Genomic DNA, 6,000 nt, shown 5'->3' with positions numbered 1-6,000 from the left:
TGGCTATACCCATGCATCATAGCATCACATACGGAGGAGATGGGTAAGGCAAAAGAGTATGATCAAAATATGTTGCATGAAAATTTTAAATAAAAAGTTTAAAAGATAAGTCAATTTAACTTTTCATATAACTTCTGCCCACATGATTCTTGGCTAGGACAATAAAAAAGAAAGCATGAAATGCTGATTACAAATTAGGAAGATAAAATAGCTTCATTCTTAACTCATATGGTTGTCTCTGTAGCCAAAATCTTCAAATCTACCAACCAAAAACAACAACAGAAAATACCTTTAGCTAATTCTCATTTGCAGAATACAATGCAATACGTTTTCCTATATACCAGAAAAAAAATCTATAAGAAATTAAAGTACTACTTTTCAATAGTCCCCACTCTATTGTATGAAATATTTTGGCATAATTTTACATATGATAGTTAACAGATACAATAGATTTCATGTATATATGCATATTTGTGTGAGCATACAACAAATACAGAGGTGGAAATCCTGGCAGGATGAAAATAATTGGAAACTTTTCCATGTTCACTGATTAGAATACTCAATATTGATTTCTTTTTCAGATTAAATGATAGAAAGTTATCAAAATTCCAGGTTTGTACACCAACAAATTTTAGTGCTACAAACAATTACCAATTTCATATCTAAAGTCAAGTAACTTATCACAATCAATCAATAAAAAGAGTTTTGATATAATTTAAAATGTTTCAAAATTTTTATGAAAGAGTAACACACTTTTGGATTTCCAGCCTTTCCAAAGATGCCTTCATTCAGACAATGTAGGGTTTTCAACAGACACATTGTTTAAGAGAAAGCACAGAGGTCCTAGGATTTATACTTCTGAATTATAGGCAACTGAGTTTTACAAAGTTGCAACAGAATCCAATGCATTAAGCATAGACTTTCCTTGGGGTATGCCTGTATTACAATAACACATAGTCAATAGAAACCTGGAGGTATAATGTCACAACATTGGCTGTGGTAAGCATACAGATGCTTTGTGGTAAGCATACTGATGCTTTGTCTCTCTCTCTCAAACTGGGAAGATAGCATTTTGATGGAAAAATGGGCATGAGACTGTATTAAATACATGCAGTAAAATAAGCCACAACATGTCCAATATTTTAAAAGTTAAGAGAGAAAAATATGTTCTTTGCATTTATGCCATCTAAAATTTTAACACTTTCAGTTCCATGATCTCCTTAAGCTGTCAGGTTTCATATGAAAAGTCCAAGTAGCGTTCAGAGGGCAGGGAATTAGATTGTGACAAGTCTGGAACAGTGGCCACAATTTCTCAGAGATCTCCATATGCAATTTGTATATTGTTGATGATGACATAGATAGAAACATGTAATATTTCAATAGTAAAAATTATTTTCTGTTGTAAAGAATAGAAAATTCAGGGTTGTGGGTGTAGTTTTCTCTGAAACACTCCAAGTATACAAGTTTTCTCTCCAGGTTTATTTTTACTGGTGAATCCCCTTAGATTTTCTATCATCATCTAGCTTCTACATATATGGCAACAAAACATGTCTAGTAAGTTGGGATAGTAGGAAGTAACTTCCCTTTTTGAACACAATGGGACAAAATAAATAGAACAAATTTAGTGACAGAGAAAAATCTAGGAATTATACAAATATATGAGATTAGACATGAGAGAACGAACCAACTATATAAACTAAGAAGAAAAGTGAAAAAAATGTTTTGAAACATGAAAATACAACTATAACATACTAAAGGCTGCGAACTATAGGGAAAACCATACTGAAATATCAGATAAACAGTAACAACAAATTTTAATCCATTAACCCCAAATGGACACACCCTGAGAAATGAAATAAGTCAGAAAAGATAGAAACTTTACTGTGTAGAGGCTGAAAACACTGACATGCACACTGATTAGTCAGCAACTGAAAACTGACAGAAACAAAATGGTTAAATGGAAGAGATGATTATTAGTGTTTGTCAGCATCAACTAGAATTCACAATAAGCTGCATATGCTGTAACTGGGTGAGAAGAATTCAAGGTCTCCAAACAAAGTAGGCAAGTGTTTGTATATATAAGTGAGCCACATTTGATCAGTACTTCTTGTATACATGTACAAAAATGTCACACTGTTCAGCACAAATACACATAACTGTTCAGTGCTAAACAGTTCTATTTTAAGTAATTAAGGAACAAATGTCAAGCAAATCATAAAATTGTAAGGGTGTTAATAAGTAAAGAATAATACTCAAGGCATTATAAATAACCACAAATTTACAAAATTCCATAGTTTGTTTGCAATGAAATTGTATTTATTCTTAATATTTCTATTATTTCTTACTTTCTTTTTAAAGGAACAGGTCCCACTCCCTCTACTCCTCCCCTAGCATCTGGGTCCAATTAAGACCCTTCCTATCACTTATCCATTCTGCTCCCCAGGGAGGGTGAGGCCTTCCAAAGAGGATCATCGAATTCTATGATATCCTTTGGGCTAGGGCCTAGGCCCACCCTCGTGTGTCTTGGCTCAGGGAGTATCTCTGTATGTGCATTGGGCTCCCAAAGTCTACACCTATGCTAGGGATAAGTAGTGAACTACTATAGGAGGTCCCATAGATTTCCGAGGTTTCCTCACTGAAACCCATGTTCCTGGGGGCTGGATCAGTCCCATGCTGGTTTCCCAGCTATCAGTCTGGGAAAAAGAGTTCCACAATATTCAAGTCAGCTGTTTCTGTGGGTTTCACCAGCCAGGTCTGGACCCCTTTGCTCTTCACTCGACCTTCTCTGCATCTGAATTCCAGTTCAGTTCAGTGATTAGTTGTGGGTTTCTGCTTCTACTTCCACCAGCTGCTGGATGAAGGCTATGGGCTGGCATATAAGTAAGTCATCAATCTCATTATCAGGGGAGGGCATTTAAGGTAGTCTTTCCTCTTTTGCTTAGATTGTTAGTTTGTGTCATCTTTGTAGATCTCCAGACATTTCCCTAGTGCCTGATTTCTCTGTAAACCTAAAATGTCTCCCTCTATTATGGAATCTCCTTTCTTGTTTTCTTCTATTCTTCCCCCAACTCAAACTTTCTGCTCCCTCATGTCTTCCACTAACCTCCTATTATACCCCTCTCATTCCCCTAGCTCCCTCCACCCTCCTTACTTGCTACCAAATTGCTCAGGAGATCTTGTCCCTTTCCCCTTCTCCAGGGTACTCTCTTAGGGTCCTCCTTGTTTACTAGCTTCTCTGGAAGTAGGGATTGTAGGCTACTAATCCTTTATTCTATGTCTAAAATCCACCTATGAGTGAGTACATACCATGTTTGTCATTTTGTGATTGCCTTGCTCAAATGGTTTCTTCTAGTTCCATTCATTTTCCTGCAAATTTCATGATTCCATTGGATTTTTCCGGTGAGTGCTACTCCATTGTGTAAATGTACCACATTTTCTCTATCCATTCTTCAGTTGAGGGGTATCTAGGTTGGTTCCAGGTTCTGGATATTACAAATAGTGCTGCTATAAACATCAATGAACATATGTCCTTGTTATATGAATGTGCTTCTTTTGGGTATATGCCTAAGAGTGGAAATGCTGGATCTTGTGGTAGACTGATTCCCATTTTCCTGAGGAGTCGCCCTACTAATTTCCAAAGTGGCTGTACAAGTTGGCACTCCCACCAGCAATGGAGAAGTGTTCCCCTTTCTCCACATCCTCTCCAGCATAAACTGTCATTGGTGTTTTTTATTTTAGCCATTCTGACAGGAGTAAATGGTATCTCAGAGTTGTTTTGATTTGCATTTCCCTGATGGCTAAGGATGTTGAATATTTTCTTTTGTGCCTTTCATCCATTTTAGATTCCTCTATTGAAAATTGTCTATTTAGTTCTATAACCCACTTTGTAATGGGATTATTTCGTGTTTTGGAGACTAGCTTATTGAGTTCTTTGTAAATTTTGGAGACCAGCCCTCTGTCAGATGTGGGGTTGGTGAATATATTTTCCCAGTCTTTGGGTTGTTGTTTTGTCTTATGAGTGTGTCCTAAGCCTTACAGAATCTTTTCAGTTTCAGGAGGTCCCATTTATCAATTGTTGAACTCAGTATCTATGCTACTGGTGTAATATTAAGGAAGTGGTCTCCTGTACCAATTAGTTAAAGAGTATTTCCTTTTTTGTCTTCTAATATGTTCACTGTGGCTAGATTTATGTTGAAGTCTTCGATACATTTGGACTTAAGTTTTGTGCATGGCAATAGACATGGATCTCTCTGCAGTCTTCTACATTCCAGCATCCAGCTATTCCAGCACCATCTGTTGAAGATGCTTTCTTTATTCCATCCTATAAATTTTGCTTCTTTGTCAAAAATCAAGTGTTCGTAGGTGTGTGGATTAATATCCGGGTTTTCAACTCTATTCCATTGTTCTACCTGTCTATTTTTGTGCCAATACCAAGATGTTTTCAGGACTATAGATATTTAATAGAGCTTGAAGTCAGGGATGGTGATGCCTCCAGAAGTTACTGGGATGAAGCCTACATAATCATGGTGAATGATTTCTCTGCTATGTTGTTGGATTTTATTTGCCAGTATTTTATTGAGTATTTGGCATAAATGTTCATGAGGGATATTGGTCTGTAGTTCTCTTTCTTAGTTGTGACTTTGTGTGGCATGAATATCATGGTTATTGGGGCCTTGTAAAATGAGTTTGGCAATGACCCTTCTGCTTCTATTGTGTGGAATACTTTGAGGAGAATCGGTGCTAGCTGTTCCTTGAATTTCTAGTGGAATTCTGCACTGAAGCCATCTGGTTCTGGGCTTTTTTTGGTTGGGAGACTTTTGATGACTGCTTCTATTTCATTAATGAATATAGGTCTATTTAAGTTGCTTATCTGTTCTTTATTTAATTTTGGTAAGTGATATCTGTCCAGAAAATTGTCTATTTCCTTTAGATTTTCGAACTTTGAGGAATACAGGTTTTCAAAATATGACCAGAGGATTATCTAAATTTCTTCTGTGTCTGTTGTTATGTCCCCCTTTTCATTACTGATTTTATTAATTTGCATGTTCACTCTCTGCTGTTTGGTAAGTTTGGATAAAGGTTTTCTGTAATTCGTGTTGTTGAATTCTAACTTTAAAGCATGGTGGTCTGACAAGATACAGGGGGTTATTTTAATTTTTTGTACCTGTTTAGGTTTGCTATGTTGCCAAGTATGTGGCTGATATTAGAGAAGGTCCCATGTGGCTTTGAGAAGAAGGTATATTGTTTTGTATTTGGTTGGAATGTTCTATAGATGTATGTTAAGCCCAATTGGGCCATAACTTCTATTAGTTCCTTTGTTTCTTTTTTAAGTTTCTGTCTGGTGTTCCTGTCCAGTGGTGAGAGTGGGGTGTTTAAATGGCCCATTATAAGTGTGTGTGGTTTTATGTGTGATTTGAGTTTTAGTAATGTTTCTTTTACGAATGTGGATGCCTTTGTATTTGGGGCATAAATATTCAGAATTGAGACTTCATCCTGATGGATTTCTCCTGTGATGAGTAGGAAGTGACCTCCTTCATCTCTTTTGATTGATTTTAGTTTAAAGTCCAATTTGTTGGATAGTAGGATTGCTACCCATCCTTGTCTCTTGGGTCCATTTGATTGGAAAATCTTTCCCAACCTTTAATTCTTAGGTACCATCTGTCTTTGAAGTTGAGGTGTGTTTCTTGTATGAAGCAGAAGGATGGAATATGTCTTCTTATCCATTCTGCTAATCTGTGTCTTTTTTCCATTCATTTATTTAAAGTCATACACAATTATGATACACAATATAGTATGTTCACAATGGCGTGGCTAAATTAAACCAATTAACATGTTATATCACACATATTCATCATTTTTGTTTTGAGAACACTTAAAGTATACTATCTCACAACTTTTAAAATATAGCATATTGTTATCAACCATATTTTTCATGCTCTCAGTAGACCTCAAGACTTCACAGAGTCCATGCTTCTTGTCCAACTGCAGTTTTATATCGTT

This window comes from Cricetulus griseus (assembly GCF_003668045.3).
Source record: "Cricetulus griseus strain 17A/GY chromosome 1 unlocalized genomic scaffold, alternate assembly CriGri-PICRH-1.0 chr1_0, whole genome shotgun sequence".
NCBI classification, from domain to species: Eukaryota; Metazoa; Chordata; class Mammalia; order Rodentia; family Cricetidae; genus Cricetulus; species Cricetulus griseus.
Note: the sequence above shows the minus strand (reverse complement) of the source record.